Source organism: Pseudophryne corroboree, chromosome 5 (assembly GCF_028390025.1).
Source record: "Pseudophryne corroboree isolate aPseCor3 chromosome 5, aPseCor3.hap2, whole genome shotgun sequence".
Classification (NCBI taxonomy): Eukaryota; Metazoa; Chordata; class Amphibia; order Anura; family Myobatrachidae; genus Pseudophryne; species Pseudophryne corroboree.
Genome location: NC_086448.1, coordinates 276,455,500 through 276,472,137, shown reverse-complemented (window position 1 = coordinate 276,472,137; position 16,638 = coordinate 276,455,500). Strand labels below are relative to the sequence as shown.

The 16,638-nt window shown below is 45.7% G+C and overlaps 1 pseudogene; it reads right to left on the bottom strand.

Moving 5' to 3' along the window:
* LOC134929592 (E3 SUMO-protein ligase KIAA1586-like) overlaps positions 1-16,638 on the bottom strand; it is a 30,943-nt pseudogene that overhangs the window by 1,934 nt on the left and 12,371 nt on the right.

The window sequence follows — 16,638 nt, the reverse complement described above, 5'->3', positions numbered from 1 at the left end:
GCCATGCCGTCAAACGCAGCCGCGGTAAGTCTTGGAACAGGCAGGGCCCCTGTTGCAACAGGTCCTGTCTGAGAGACAGAGGCCATGGGTCCTCTGTGAGCATTTCTTGCAGTTCCGGGTACCAAGGCCTTCTTGGCCAATCCGGAACAATGAGTATTGTTCTCACTCCTCTTCTTCTTACGATTCTCAGCACCTTGGGTATGAGAGGAAGAGGAGGAAACACATAGACCGACTGGAACACCCACGGTGTTACTAGGGCGTCCAAGCTATCGCCTGAGGGTCTCTTGACCTGGCGCAATACCGTTGTAGCTTTTTGTTGAGACGGGACGCCATCATGTCTACCTGTGGCAGTTCCCATCGATTTGTAATCTGAATGAAGACTTCGTGATGAAGTCCCCACTCTCCCGGGTGAAGGTCGTGCCTGCTGAGGAAGTCTGCTTCCCAGTTGTCCACCCCCGGAATGAACACTGCTGACAGTGCTTGTACGTGATTCTCCGCACACCGAAGAATCCTGGTGGCTTCCGCCATCGCGACTCTGCTTCTTGTGCCACCCTGGCGGTTTACATGAGCCACCGCGGTGATGTTGTCTGACTGAATTAGCACCGGTTGGTTGCGAAGCAGGGGCTCCGCTTGACTTAGGGCGTTGAATATGGCCCTTAGTTCCAGGATATTTATGTGCAGACAAGCCTCCTGGCTTGACCACAACCCTTTGGAAGTTTCTTCCCTGAGTGACTGCCCCCCACCCTCGGAGGCTCGCATCCGTGGTCACCAGGACCCAGTTCTGTATGCCGAACCTGCGGCCCTCGAGAAGGTGAGCACTCTGTAGCCACCACAGAAGAGACACCCTGGCCCTGGGGGACAGGGTGATCAGCCGATGCATCTGAAGATGCGCTCCGGACCATTTGTCCAACAGATCCCATTGAAAGATCCTCGCATGGAACCTGCCGAAGGGAATAGCCTCGTGCAATGCCACCATCTTTCCCAGGACTCGCGTGCAGTGATGCACCGACACCTGTTTCGGGTTTAAGAGGTCTCTGACTAGAGTCACAAGCTCTTGAGCCTTCTCCGCCGGGAGAAACACCTTCTTCTGGTCTGTGTCCAGAATCATGCCCAGAAAGGGCAGACGCGTCGTAGGAATCAGCTGCGACTTTGGGATGTTCAGAATCCAGCCATGCTGTTGCAACACTTCCTGAGAGTGCGCTACGCTGATCTGCAACTGCTCCTTGGACCTCGCCTTTATGAGGAGATCGTCCAAGTATGGGATAACTGTGATTCCTTGTTTTCTCAGGATCACCATCATTTCTGCAATTACCTTGGTAAATATTCTCGGTGCCGTGGAGAGCCCAAACGGCAACGTCTGGAATTGGTAATGACAGTCCTGTACCACAAATCTGAGGTACTCCTGATGAGGCGGATAAATGGGGACATGCAAGTAAGCATCCTTGATGTCCAGAGACACCATAAAATCCCCCTCTTCCAGGCTTGCAATGACCGCTCTGAGCGATTCCATTTTGAACTTGAATCTTTTCAGATAAATGTTCAGGGACTTTAAATTTAATATAGGTCTGACCGAACCGTCCGGTTTCGGTACCACAAACATTGTGGAATAGTATCCCTTTCCCTGTTGAAGAAGGGGAACCTTTACCACCACCTGCTGGAGAAATAGCTTGTGAATCGCCGCTACCACTACTTCCCTTTCTATGGGGGAAGCTGGCAGGGCCGATTTTAAGTAACGTTGAGGGGGCATCACCTCGAATTCCAGCCTGTATCCCTGAGACACAATCTGTATGGCTCAGGGATCCACCTGTGAGCGAACCCACTGGTGGCTGAAAAGTCGGAGACGCGCCCCCACCGCTCCTGGCTCCACCCGTGGAGCCCCAGCGTCATGCGGTGGATTTAGTGGAAGCCGGGGAGGACTTCTGTTCCTGGGAACTAGCTGTAAGGTGCAGCTTTTTTCCTCTACCCCTGCCTCTAGCAAGAAAGGAAGCACCTCTGACCTTCTTGCTTCTTTGTGCACGAAAGGACTGCATTTGGTAATACGGTGCTTTCTTAGGTTGTGAGGGAATATATGGCAAAAAGTTTGACTTCCCAGCAGTAGCTGTGGAAACCAGGTCCGAGAGACCGTCCCCAAACAATTCCTCACCCATGTAAGGTAACACCTCCATGTGTTTTTTGGAGTCGGCATCACCTGTCCACTGCCGAGTCCACAGGACCCTCCTGGCAGAAATGGACATTGCATCAATTCTAGAGCCCAGTAGGCAAATGTCCCTCTGGGCATCCCTCATATATAGGACAGTGTCTTTTATATGCCCCAGGGTTAGCATAATGGTATCCCTGTCCAAGGTATCCATTTCCTCAGACAGATTATCTGTCCACGCTGCTACAGCACTACACATCCACGCCGACGCAATTGCCGGCCTCAGTAGAGTCCCTGAATGCGTATAAACAGATTTCAGGATGACTTCCGGTTCCGGCGCCCATGTGAGGAGAAGCTGATTGCTGCAGCTCTCCTGCACCCTCGGTAACCGGAGCACACAGCGCCTCCCGCTCGCGGCTTTTCTCCGCACCTGGCGCACACTACCTGTGGGAAAGTGCTGTGGATTGGATGGAAAGGTTTCTGTCCTCCCCCATGCCCCCTAAAGCCCAGAGATCGAGGTCTGAAAAACGGCCGGGGGAATCCAAGATGGCCGCCGCACCTAGCTCACAAACGAGTCTGCAGGCTGCTGGCAGCATTAAACTGGCTTCTGCAAAACACATTTCTCCCTCAGGTGAGCCTGACTGTTCCCCTGCCTCTCCAGTGACTTATGCTGATGTAGTGAGAGCTGTTAGGGATGCCATGGAGCCTATCATGGATGCACATGCTGCTAAAATGCAGCAGGCAATAAAAGATCTAAAATCCCAAATCAAGCAGTTATCTAAGACTGTTCTTACAAATGAACAAAGGCTGGGGGAGACTTTTCAGGATGTTGGGGATCTTAAGCACAGATATGATGAGCTCCAGAAATCTCACTTCCAGCTGCTGAACAAGGTTGACGATCTTGAAAATAGATCGAGGAGATTGAATCTTCGGGTGCTGGGGCTCCCTGAGTCACTGAAAGGTCCTGATTTGACTCTTTTTTTACAAACGTCCCTCCTTGATTTGTTGCATATCCAAGATGAATGCTTTGGCTTAGTTATCGAGAGAGCCCACAGACTGGGTCCCCCACGTTCTTCACCTAATAGCAGACCACCTGTGGTTATATTTAAATGTCTGAACTTTCTCCATAAGGAGGCAATATGGACGGCATCCAGGAGGCATAGGAATTTACAATGGGAGGGAGCTCGTTTGGCCATTTTCCAGGACTACTCCGCGGAGGTATTCCGGGCACGTCGGGAATTTACCCCCCTTTGCTCCCGTTTGGTAAAGGCGAATAAAAAATTTGCTCTGCACTTCCCTGCAAGACTACGCCTGTTTGATGGAAATTCTTTCCGGGACTTTACGAATCTTGCAGATGCAGAGGCTTATGTTTCTGAGGCATCCAAGGCAGATGACGACTCCTCTCAGGCGGATGACACCCTGGATCGAGATGGCTGAGTATTGCTCCTGGACTTCTCTGTTTCCGGTTATGTCTGCCAATTTAATTATTGCTGTAGAATCTGCTGCAGGTGTTTTTTCCCCCAAAAGAGACTTTGGTCTTATACAGCGGGCTGAACCTTTTTGCCTTGTTTTATGTGTTAGATTTTTCTTATTCATCTGTTGTCTTTTTGTGGCTATGTAATCTTTCTAGAATGGTTATATATGCTTAGCGGAGATATCTCCCCCTTCTTCTTATGTGACAGGCTGCGTTTTTCTTTTTCTGTAACATGCTCTGTGTGCTCTGATATTTTCTTGTTATTTTTCCTATGTATATTTTCATATATTATGTTGCCGAGGGTGGGTAAGGGCGCTCCCTCCCTCATTTTTTCCTCAGGTTTTCATAATTCTGGCTGGCTCATTGGCGGTCTATGACGGCCTCTGTGCTTGCGTGAACTGGTTGTTCTCGTTTTCTGAAGTTATGATTGTCCTTAGCAGGACTTTCTTTCACAATGTTAATGTTATATTTTGTGTGTTTTCTATGTTTCTGTCCCTCTTTTCTTCTCCCCCTCCCCTTCTCCTCCTTATGTGTCCACCCCGGTATGATTTGTATCCGTTTTTCGGCGGCTGAAGATATCATGGTTACTGCACAGGTTTTCCCAGTTCATTTGATGCATGGCTAGTTTGAGTGTCGGCACGTGGAATGTGGGAGGGATCAACTCCCCAGCTAAACGCAGAAAGATTTTGCTCTATCTTCGGAAGGTGGGGATGGATGTTGTTTTCATTCAGGAATCTCACCTTATGCCAAATGAGGTGGTAAAACTGAATACTATGGGTCGGTCTGTGGTAGCCTCTTCCTCCTTCTCTTCTAAGGCTAGGGGAGTGATTATTTTAGCACGGCACACGGTCTCTATCTCCGTCCATGCGATTTTAGATGACACTCAGGGTCGGTATGTACTGGCAGATGTCACATTGTATGCATCCAGGTTCCTACTTTGTAATATTTATGCTCCCAATCAGTACTCTAAGCAATTTTATACGAACATGGTCACTAAGCTACTAAGCTACTCTGAAATTCCTATTATCTTGGGTGGAGATTTTAATTTATATTCTTCTCCAACCTTGGATAAATCCCCTCCCCCTCGCGCTCCCCCCTCGTTACCACGTATTGGTATCCCCTATATTTGCTCGCAGTTGTCCTTAGTGGATGTGTGGCGCGCATGCTACCCATTAGAAAGGGAATTTACATGCCTCTCGGCTGCGCACCACACGTTCTCGAGGATTGATTATCTGCTGTTATGTGACTCCTTTTTCTCAAAAGTGGCTGACTCTAAAATTGAGGATATCTGTATTTCAGACCATGCTTTATGCTGGATGAAATTGATGCTCCTCTCAGAAAAATCCCCTTTTCGCTCCTGGCACTTCCCCTCTCATTTAAGTGGCTCTCTGAAATTCCGCTCCTCATTAGATGCAGCGTGGCTGGATTATCATACGCATAATGGAGAAACTCTGAGCGAGGATCCTGCTCTTTTCTGGCAGGCGTCAAAATCAGTTATTCGGGGGCACATTATGTCCTATAGTAAAAAAAGGGATGTAGATTTAAACTCACAATATTTGGAAGCCCAGGCGGCTCTTACTCACTCTTTTTAGGAATTTAAATCCTCCCCCTCCCCTTCTACTAGGGAACGGTACGTTACACAAAAAACACTGTTTGATACCCTCCTTTCTCAAATGGAAGCTAAATATTCATTTTCAAGAGACTGTGGCATTTACAGATATGGCAATAAGTCTGGCAAACTGTTATCCCGTTTGTTAAAAGGCAGACACCCTAAAGTGGTCATTCACTCTCTGCTCACCCAAGCTGGGGACAGAGTACGGACCTCGGCCGAGATTGCTGAGGTGCTATAGTCTTTTTATACCACTCTTTATGCACGTCCTGTTATTAACCAGACCCACAAGTCTAGCTTTTGGTCTTCTACTGATCTGCCTCAAATGTCAGAGTCGCACTGTACCTCTCTTCTTGCACCTATCACCACTGAGGAAGTTTCTTTAGCAATAGCTGGACTAAAGACTGGGAAGACTCCGGGCCCTGACGGTTTTGCCAATGACTACTATAAAATTCTATCTACTAGACTGTGCGAACCTCTTTCTGTCTTATTTAATTCTTTTATGCAGGGTGCTTCCTTGCCCCAATATTTTAATTCCGCAGTCATAAAGGTTATCCCGAAGCCTGGCCGGGATCCTGAGTCTCCCAGTTCTTATCGTCCGATCTCCCTTCTAAACACGGATTATAAATTGTTCACTAAAATCCTCTCGAATAGACTCAAATTCATAGTCCCTGATATAGTTCATACAGACCAGACTGGATTTGTCTGGGGTCGGCAATCAGTGAGCAATATCCGTAAGGTCTTGACTGTTATGCAGGCCTTTCAGCTTTCCAAACCCACTGACACTAATGTATTATTGTCACTTGATGCCGAAAAGGCGTTCGACCTGGTCACCTGGGACCATCTGTATGAAACGCTCCACCGCTTTGATGCACCTGAGGACTTTGTCTCTCTTATTTCCCGATTATATGAATCTCCCTCCACTCAAGTTTTGGGGAATGGTATCCTCTCATCCCCTTTTCTTATCCAGAGTGGCACACGTCAGGGCTGCCCCTTGTCACCTTTATTATTTGCCTTAGCTTTAGAACCCCTAGCTGTTTCCCTGAGAAATTCTCCCAGATTTACAGGCATAAAAATAATGGACACAATGGTAAAATTATCACTGTATGCTGACGACATGATTCTATTTATTTCTCATCCTGATACGTCCATCCCTGCGATTGTCTCCCTGATTGAACAATTTGGTTCCTTTGCAGGATACAAAATTAATATATCTAAATCCGAGCTTCTCCTCCTTTCAGGAGACTCTTCCCTCTTTCCATTACACCCGGTCCTGTCCCGATTCCCAGTGGCTCGAGATAGTCTTAGATATTTAGGGGTTCAGATCCCTACTTTCCTCCCGGATCTATATGCGGATAATTTTGGTCCTATTTTGTCCAAGGTGTCTAAAATCCTTACAGACTGGGCGTCTCTGCCCTTGTCTCTTATGGGTCGAGCAGAAGTTTTTAAATCTGTTGTTTTTCCCAAGATTGCTTATTTTCTTCTTATGCTCCCTATTGCCCTTGTTGAGAAAGATGTCCTTTTTCTTAAACAGTGTTTCACTAGATTTCTATGGGCAGGTAAACGACCAAGAGTCCCCTACGCTAGGTTACAGCTATTACGTGAAGAGGGAGGTATGGGAATCCCGGATCCTGTTCTATTTAGTAGAGCAGCGATGTACCGGTATATCACAGACTGGCTTTGGGGCAGATCAGTATTTACGAACTTGCCACTTGAACTGGCCGTATTCCATCCTTTCTCACCTGCTGCACTGTTACACACCCCAAACTCCCGCCTCCCATCTGAGATAAAACATAATATTTTATTTTGGCATACATATCGAGCATGGCAGGCCACTCACACTAAAGCCCAGAGAAAACCTGACACCTCTCTTCACACTACGTTTTGGGGTAACCCATGTTTCCTTCCTGGCCTTGATAACGCACATTTTTTGAGTTGGAGAGAAAAGGGGATCGCAGCTATTAGAGACATATATGACCCAGGAGGCAACGCAGTGCTTTCTTTCTCTGATATCCAGATAAAATTTGGTATTTCCCTCCGGGAATTTTTTATGTACCTGCAGGCTAGACACTTTGCTCAATCCCAGTCTCACCCAATGATTTCTGAGGCTACCACAGACCCGCTGCGCACCTTAATGGTGCTTACTAAAGATTGTCCTTACCATCTTAGTTACTTCAGAAACACCTTTAGGGTCTCATATAGAGACCGGCTCTGGGACTCCGCGTTGTCTTCATGGTCCAGAGATATCCCCAATATGGGATCGTGCGCTGAATTGTTAGATAACATTTTACCCACTTTTAGGTTCTTATACTCTGCCTCTTTGCAAGAGGTTCACTTGAAGACGCTCCAAAGGGCATATATAGCGCCTAATCAGAGGGCACACATGGTCCCAGACGACACTGGCTGTTGCATCAAATGTACTGCGCAGAGTGCCACCTTGTACCACAATATGTGGTCTTGCCGGAAAATATCTAAGTTTTGGTACAAGGTGGTCGCTTATCTCAACACAGTATTTAACTTACTGTTAATAAAACGCCCGAGGGCTTGTTTGCTACTTGATTTTAGGGAGTGGTCTCTTGGGCCTGAAGATAGAGATATTGTTCCGGTACTCTCTGTTATCCTGACAATTGCCAAGAAACAAATTCTTAATAATTGGATCAAACCGTCTACCCCTTCTTTGATGGCTGTGAAACACATGACCCTCCGGATTATTTATTTTGAGAGGCGTGCTACTCTTCCTGATATTGAATTGGGGGTCAGGCGGTTTGCCAAGAAGTGGGAGAGGTATATTGATACTCTAGACCCGGATGTACAGTCGTTCATCTATAAACTTTTTGAGACCACAACGTGGTATCTATATAGACAAATCGATAGGGCCTCTTGACAACCTAGGCCCATGTACTGTTCCTTTGGGACTCCCTGCTGTTTTCTTAGGAAATGCAATTATATTAATTTAATACACCATGCTGTATGTTTAGTCTGATGCCATATGGGTACTGAACCTTCTCTTTGGTTAGAATAGCTAACCATGCCTGAATTACTTCTTTAATATTTTTACTTAGGACTTCTTTGGCCGCTACTCATTCATGATATGATTATACTTGTATTGTTTTCCCAGTTTGTTTCTCCCCCCCCCCTCCCCCCTCCTGTCTGTCTTCTTTATTGACCTCTCAGGTATACTGATGTCCTGTGAATCCTCAGGTAGAATTGTATGCTTAGCCTTAGGTATATGGTGATTTCTTATGCTAAGACGCACGTCGGTAATGTCTTCATCATTTCCTAGACCTCATGTAGGTTAAGATTGTTTATCCTTTACCTCTTACTCAAGCCTACAAGTACCGACTATGTATCTGTGGTTTCACTGATGTGGCTTAAAAGCACCTTACGATGGATTATTGTAACTATACCGGTTTCTCTCCGGTTTTTGGTATGTCTGTATCATGAAGGTCTTCCCTGTTCTTGTATTTCTATAAAAAATGTAATAAAAATTGTTGAATAAAAAAAAAAACAGATTTCAGGATACTTTCCTGCTTTCTATCTGCAGGATTCTTTAGGGCGGCCGTATCCTGTGACGGCAGGGCCACCTTCTTAGATAAGCGTGTGAGAGCTTTATCTACCCTAGGGGAGGATTCCCAGCACACCCTGTCCTCTGGCGGGAAAGGGTACGCCATAAGCAACCTTTTGGAAATCAGGACTTTCTTATCTGGGGAATCCCACGCTCTTTCACATCACTCATTTAACTCATGTGAAGGGGGAAAAGTCACCTCTTGCTTTTTCTCCCCATACATATAAGCCCTCTGATATGTGTAAAACATCCTTCATCGCTATAATCATGTAACGTATAGCTTTTGTCATTTTCGGTTGCAATTTTGCATCATCATCATCGACACTGGAGTCAGAATCCGTGTCGACATCTGTGTCCACCATTTTGGATAGTGGGCGCTTTTGAGACCACGAGGGCCTCTGCGCTGTAGGATCAGGCATGGGTTGAGACCCTGACTGGCCCGAGGTATCAGCTTTATCCAACCTTTTATGTAAGGAGTTTACATTATCATTTAACACCTTCCACATATCCATCCAATCAGGTGTCGGCACCGTCGGCGGCGACACGTCAGTCAACTGCACTTGCTCTGCCTCCACATAGCCCTCTTCGTCAAACATGTCGAAACACGCGTACCGACACACCACACAAACAGGGGAAGCTCTAAATGAGGACAGGACCCCCACAAGGCCTTTTGGAGAGACAGAGAGAGAGTATGCCAGCACACACCCCAGCGCTATATAACCCAGGGATTACACAGTAACTTAGTGTTTACCCAGTAGCTGCTGTATTATGATTAATGCGCCTAAATTTATGTGCTCCCCCCTCTCTTTTTTACCCTTCTACCGTGATTCTGCAGGGGAGAGCCTGGGGAGCTTCCTCTCAGCGGAGCTGTGGAAGGAAAATGGCGCTGGCGAGTGCTGAGGAAGAAGGCCCCGCCCCCTCAGCGGCGGGCTTCTGTCCCGCAATTTTTTGTAAAATAAATGGCGGGGGCTCATACATATAACAGTGTCCCACTGTCTATATGGAGCTTTCGCCAGGAGGTATCAATTGCTGCCCAGGGCGCCCCCCCCTGCGCCCTGCACCCTACAGTGACCGGAGTGTGTGGGTTAGTGTGGGCGCAATGGCGCACAGCTGCAGTGCTGTGCTCTACCTCATGTGAAGACAGGAGTCTTCTGCCGCCGATTTCGATGTCTTCTCCGCTTCTGCCGGCTTCTGGCTCTGCGAGGGGGACGGCGGCGCGGCTCCGGGAACGGACGACAAGGTCAGGTCCTGTGTTCGATCCCTCTGGAGCTAATGGTGTCCAGTAGCCTAAGAAGCGCAACCTATCTGCAGTTAGTAGGTTTGCTTCTCTCCCCTCAGTCCCACGTAGCAGAGAGTCTGTTGCCAGCAGAAGCTCTCTGAAAATAAAAAACCTAACTAAAATACTTTCTTATTAGCAAGCTCAGGAGAGCTCACTAAAAGCACCCAGCTCTGTCCGGGCACAGATTCTAACTGAGGTCTGAAGGAGGGGCATAGAGGGAGGAGCCAGTGCACACCAGATAGTACTAAATCTTTCTTTAGAGTGCCCAGTCTCCTGCGGAGCCCGTCTATTCCCAATGGTCCTTACGGAGTCCCCAGCATCCACTAGGACGTTAGAGAAATAGTATATATCTTATCAATGAATATTTTGAAATGATTTACTTGATTTATTTCCTTTATTGAGTCATCTAAAACAAGTTGGAGGCGATGGTTTAAACAGTGCCATATTATTATGTTTGGAAAGTCTTTTGTTATCCTAGTGCTCACTCCAGATTTTCTCCCAAGCATAACACTTGCACCATCAGAGCAAAATCCTATTAAATTTTTTTGTAAGTAGTTCTTAGTAAGCCCAACTTTATTTAAACTTTCCATAACTGAAGAACATATTGTCTCTGCATCTTGTTTTTCCAATTCAACTAGCTCAACAAAAATTGTTGGAGATGAAACTGAGTCCTCAACTTTTAAGAAAAGTATAATAACTGGTTTGCAAGATATCGTTGAAGCTTCGTCAATAATCAAACATATTTTCTTATCATTTTCAGTAATTTTAGTAAATATTTCTTGTTTAATTTCCTTTGCAATAAAATCAACTATTTTCACAGCAGTTTTACGTGAATGCAATCCTATTCTCATATCTAATCCATTTTTCATTTTGCAGTTCAATCTCATCTTCTATGTCTAAAAATGGTTTACATCTTTTTGACAGGCTGTAAACTGTATTAAATACTCTACAAGTAGTACTGAAATATTTTTTATTCATTGTATCTACTACGTTTGTTATAGTATCCTGCTCACGTATTTTGAAGTTGTCTTTACAAATGTTATGAGCCTTTGATGAAAAATGTTCTTTCATTTTTTTCCTTAGAGAAGCTTGTTGTACCACTCTGTTTTTCCCTGATGCCTCAATCTGAAAACCTTTCCACTCTTTTGACGCATGAACACTTTTCTCTTTTATGAAATCATATTTTGCACAATACTCACAACCTAACTTTTTGTTAGAAATTCCCAGTCCTTCATATTTTTCTTTAAAATGTTTATATTGTTGCACTGACCAGCATTCAGGAAGACTATTTACAAAATTGGAGTTGTTGTGATTTTCTATTTCAATTGACGTGCTGCTTTCTTCAGGCTGGATTGGTTCTGCTAGTGACTGTTGAACCTTCCAAGGCCAATTCTGATACAACAGAAGAATCTGACTTTGACAGATTTTTTCAATAAGAAAACAAACTGTGTTGCCTTTTCATCCTTAGTTTCAAGGGCTACGTAAAAAAAAAAACTTTTAAAATATAATAATAACATATTTATGGACATGTAAGTAGAAGCATACATCTCAGTCTCACCCTAAGTACAGAAATCATGGTCCCATGGCAGCATGAAGAATGGTACTGTACATCCATACAACAAGGATACAAATAATGTGGCAGATGTATTAAGCACGGGGATGAGATAAAGTGTAAGGAGATAATTCAACAGCCAATCAGCTGTGTTTGAAAAATTACAGTTGGGAGCTGATTGGCTGGTGTGTTATCTCCTTCCATTTTATCTCACTTTTTGTCCACTTTATCTCTTCACCAGGCTTAATACATCGATCTGCCCCAATGTGAATGTTCAAATATTCTCTGTAAAGTGCCATTACCAAAATGCAGCCTCTCTGACCACTCCCATCTCCCTCAGCACCTCAGTCAGGGGCCCTTCCTGGTAGTCTCCCCTCCTTCTTCATACTGCGCCATTTTGATGCCCCCCTCCCTCCCCCACCACTGCAGGCTAATAATGGCTCCTCTCTGGCCAGCCCAGCAACCAGCCCAGCAATCTGTAAAGTGGAATGTCTACTCACTGTGTGTAACCCAACAGGCTCCACAAAATATTCCCTGCTTCCTCTGGGACCTTTCTCTCTTTCCAAACCACTCTAGAGATGGTTATCAGACTTGTGTGATAGACTGGTCTGGTCTCTTCTGTACAAATGTAAAGATGGAAATATAAATAGTTATTTGCAAAATAAAAGTGTAGCAGCATTCCCATTTACCCTCCCTAAGCCATAGAGAAAACCGGCTGTAGCAAACAATTTGGCAGATGTATTAAGCATGGTGATGAGATAAAGTGTAAGGAGATAATTCAACAGCCAATGTTTGAAAAATTACAGTTGGGAGCTGATTGGCTGGTGCGTTATCTCCTTCCATTTTATCTCACTTTTTGTCCACTTTATCTCTTCACCAGGCTTAATACATTGATCTGCCCCAATGTGAATGTTCAAATATTCTCTGTAAAGTGCCATTACCAAAATGCAGCCTCTCTGACCACTCCCATCTCCCTCAGCACCTCAGTCAGGGGCCCTTCCTGGCAGTCTCCCCTCCTTCATACTGCGCCATTTTGATGCCCCCCTCCCTCCTCCACCACTGCAGGCTAATAATGGCTCCTCTCTGGCCAGCCCAGCAACTGAGTCCAGCCATACTGGCTCCTCTCTCAGTCTCTCCCCAACACCAACAGCATTGTGCAGCTGCCTGGCAGCCCCTGAGCTACTCATCCTCGGCAAGCTAGCAGCAGCCTCCCTCCCCTCCTTCATACTGCATAACTGCGCCATTTTGATGCCCCTGGCGGGCCCGCCTGGCCCCTCCCTTGCCACATTAAACACTGCAGTGACAGGCTCAGCACAGAAGCATAACTCGCCCAGATGCTGACGGTCGGTGACCCAGTACTGTCCGTACTCCCGGGCTGCCTGTCTCTGCTCTGCTCTTCTGTCTGTGCCGCAGTCTCCGCCTCAGACGCTGATGTGATGTCACGGCCGCCGGGCCGATAGGAACTGGCTGAACAGTGTTGTGCCCGTGCCGTGCGTCTGTCTGTCCCCGCTCTGGCACTCCCGACTCCGTCCCAAGTGACGACGACTTGTTGTAAGTTGTTGTCTTGCAGGCTGCCCTTCTGCGCACCGTCCGCTGCCGCGTGATGGCTGATGGTGGCTCCGCCTCTGAGTCCTCTCCTCTGCACAGTCTGCACAGAAGTTCAGAACACGTGTGCAGGGGGAGCCAATCCTTGCCAACAACAAGGGAGGCAGGGTGGGCTTACACAGGCTGACTAACAGCCTGGCCAGCCCTGCCCAGCCCAGAAGAGCAGAGCCAGGCAGGCAGCCATTATATTAATTTATAATCATTGTCCAGGCCAGGCCAAGCTGCGGTGGACAGAAAAAGTAATAAAAATTAACAGCAGGCGCCCGAGTTGTATCAGTGGGTCAGTGGTGGAATTCAGCAGGCCAGCAAACGGTTCTGCAGAACCGATAGTACATTAGGTATCGGTTCTGTAGAACCGGTGCGAACCGGCTGAATCCCACCACTGGTGCTAGGCGCAGAGAACAACAGGTGGAGAGGTTGAGGACGGTAAGTATACTGGCACATACAGGAAAGACCAATCAGAACAAACCCCAGATCCTAAATGGTCAATAATATGTTACACTTGTAGGAAGGAAGGGCATTTTGCCAGAGATTGTAGAAGTAGTAGGACACATAGTCAATATAGATCCCCTAGACAGAAAACACAAGCCACATTATTAAACACATAGACGGGACCAAGGGACATATAGTAAGGAATCACGAGCCATATAGAAAACACAGATTCGGGAAATGGGAAGAACAGAATAAATGCAACTTACTAATGTTACATTTCACTGTTCTAGATGCATGTCCATCACAGGTAGAGAAAATTAACTCACAGATACCGGGTTCCCTATGAACTTAGGATGGACAGGACACTGGATTGATGGCTGGGATAGTCCCAGTAGTGATAAGACACAGAATTTTTTTTAAGGGGTATAGACAGTAGAGAATCACTTCCCCGTAGTGCCCAATCCAGTTGTCAAATTTTTATAAAATTTTCTCCACCTCTACAAACTCATCTGTCACCAACCTCTATTCTGTTTCTCTACAGTTTCCTCTTCATCTTTTGCGTTCACACAGGGTGCTACAATACATGGACCCAATTACAGTTCAAACTCCACATGCCTAGATCCTTCAGAGTTCTGCCCAAACCCAGTATATCTCAACAGCACGATGACACCAGTATTACTGCAGTGTGCCTTGTCATGCACAAAGGGTGGAGAATGGGAATACTGGTGAAGGGAAATTTTGTATAGACACTGATATGTCTGTTGGTGAATGGCAAACCTGACATTTTTTTTTCATTTTCTTTCTCTCCTCTAGAGATGTTGTTTTTTTTTTGTTTTGTTTTTTGAGTTATGCTCATGGTACTCTACACTGCAAACACACGATAGTTAAATTAAGATACAAAAAAACATTTGTGTTCCCTGCAGGAAGAGGCAGTCTGGAGGACAAAGGGGTATGGCCAGGAGTCCTCAGGACTGCGGGCAGGTGGACACGGTAAGCCAGTAGCCCCCAGAGCATACCTTCCAAGTCTAGCTGAGGTGGCACATGGTCTGACTCATCTAGGCAAAGAGGGTAGGTGCAGGCTGATGAGAGCCTACTGGTGTGCGCCAGGATTCTATTCTCATGCAGGTAAAGAGAGCAACGACCTATCTTACTTGCTTGAGGAAGAATATTGGTAAAGCAATACCAACAGAGCCATCCCATATCCCTCCTGCAGACGGATCTTTTCAGGAAATACACATCGACTTCGTACAGTTAACACCCTTTAGGAATTATTGTTATGTATTGGTGTGCACTGATGTTTTCTCAAACTGGGTAGAGGCATTTCCTGCCGCCACGGATGCTGCTGTGTTTACCGCAAAGAAAAATTGCGGAGAAATTTGTGTGTAGATAATGGTACCCCTAGAAGTACGAGCAAAGCTTGAAATTGTACTATTGTGATCATAGATACTGCAACTAGTATTATGTAGCTTCGGAACCATTCCCAGATCTTCACTCAACGAATCACCCTCTTCGAAATTTGTTGTTGTTTTGGTATTTGTGGTTTTTTTTGGGTTGTTTTTGGAAGACAACCTCATGTCATGATTGATCCGCACAATGATCAGAAATACATCAATGAGGTGACAGTACAGTACCTTATTGAGATGAGCCAGCATTTGAGAACTTGACAAAAGAACTTGAAACTGTTGATTGCTGGTATGCCAAATACTAACTGTCTTGATTATGAACCAAGAGACTGTGATTGTTCTTACGCTTAGGTTGCCTAATAGACAGGTGGGAAGGACCATACCAAGTTTTTTGACAGCACTAAAGGTCGCCGAAAGAGAGACTTGGGTCCACTCGTCCCACTACAAGAAGGTCGCTGACCCAGAGAGAACTCGTGACAAAGTAGTTTATTGCTCACATTCATCGAGTTTGTGTGTTCGAAGTGAACTGTGTGTTCCAAGTGAATTGTGTGTTCAAAGAGCAAGGTGGAGAGCAAAGTGAACTGTGTGTTCCAAGTGAACTCTGTGTCCAAAGAGCAAGGCAAAGAGAACCTCGTATCACCAGAGACTCTGTTCCGTGAAGACTCAGAGGCGGCACTGTTGACCACTACCTGAGCGTACTAAAGGATTGCAGAAAGACCAGTCATTGTAATTGATTTGTTATGAACAAGAGTTGTTTTGTTCTATTTCTCTTTTCTCTCTTTCCCGCTGACAAACATTTTCTTTCAGGATATTCTATTTTTGCGAGGTTTTTTTATGAGGAGTCGAGTGTGGGACTGGAACTGGTTCTGTAGGAAGGAGTGATTTCCTTATAGGATCCCAGGATTAGCCGATCAGTTTGTTAAAATCAGAAAAAAAAATCAAAGTTCTAGTAGTTATGGAGTTCAGAGGTAATCAGGAACAATCAGACAATGGCTATTCACACATTGCAGATAAAGAGCTCATTAATATATGTGGAAGAAAGGTTTATGAGTGTCTCTCCCCGAACTCCGAAGGTTTATGTTATTTAGGAAGGACACTACTTATAACCCTTGTTCAATGATTAAACAGACCTAGCATACGTTCCAGAAATGGAAACAATGTTCAGAAAATGATAGGAAGATGTAGATCATGAAAATGTTATATGTCACTGTCACGATTTGTTTGTGTCTTCTTCATCCACCCAGCAGAACCTCAATCGAATCCAAACATCAGTGTACAAAGACGTAGGTACATGTATGTGTGAAATGTTCGTCGCAAATCAGACATTATACGCCAAAGCACTGTCCCAGCATACTCTATAGGTTGCATGTTGTCCCACATCCCAACCAGTGGTCCCGTGACCGCCGAGTGCATATAGAGGATGTCTCGTCCTCCTCCCTGTCTTCCCCAAATATAGTCAAGTGTCTGATTTGCGAAATGCATACATACTTGTGTCTAGGTCACCGATTATGGTATGAAATATTTTTTTCTTATGTTAATAATTGATGGCAGTTATTGTTTACTGCCAAAGGGTGGACTGTCG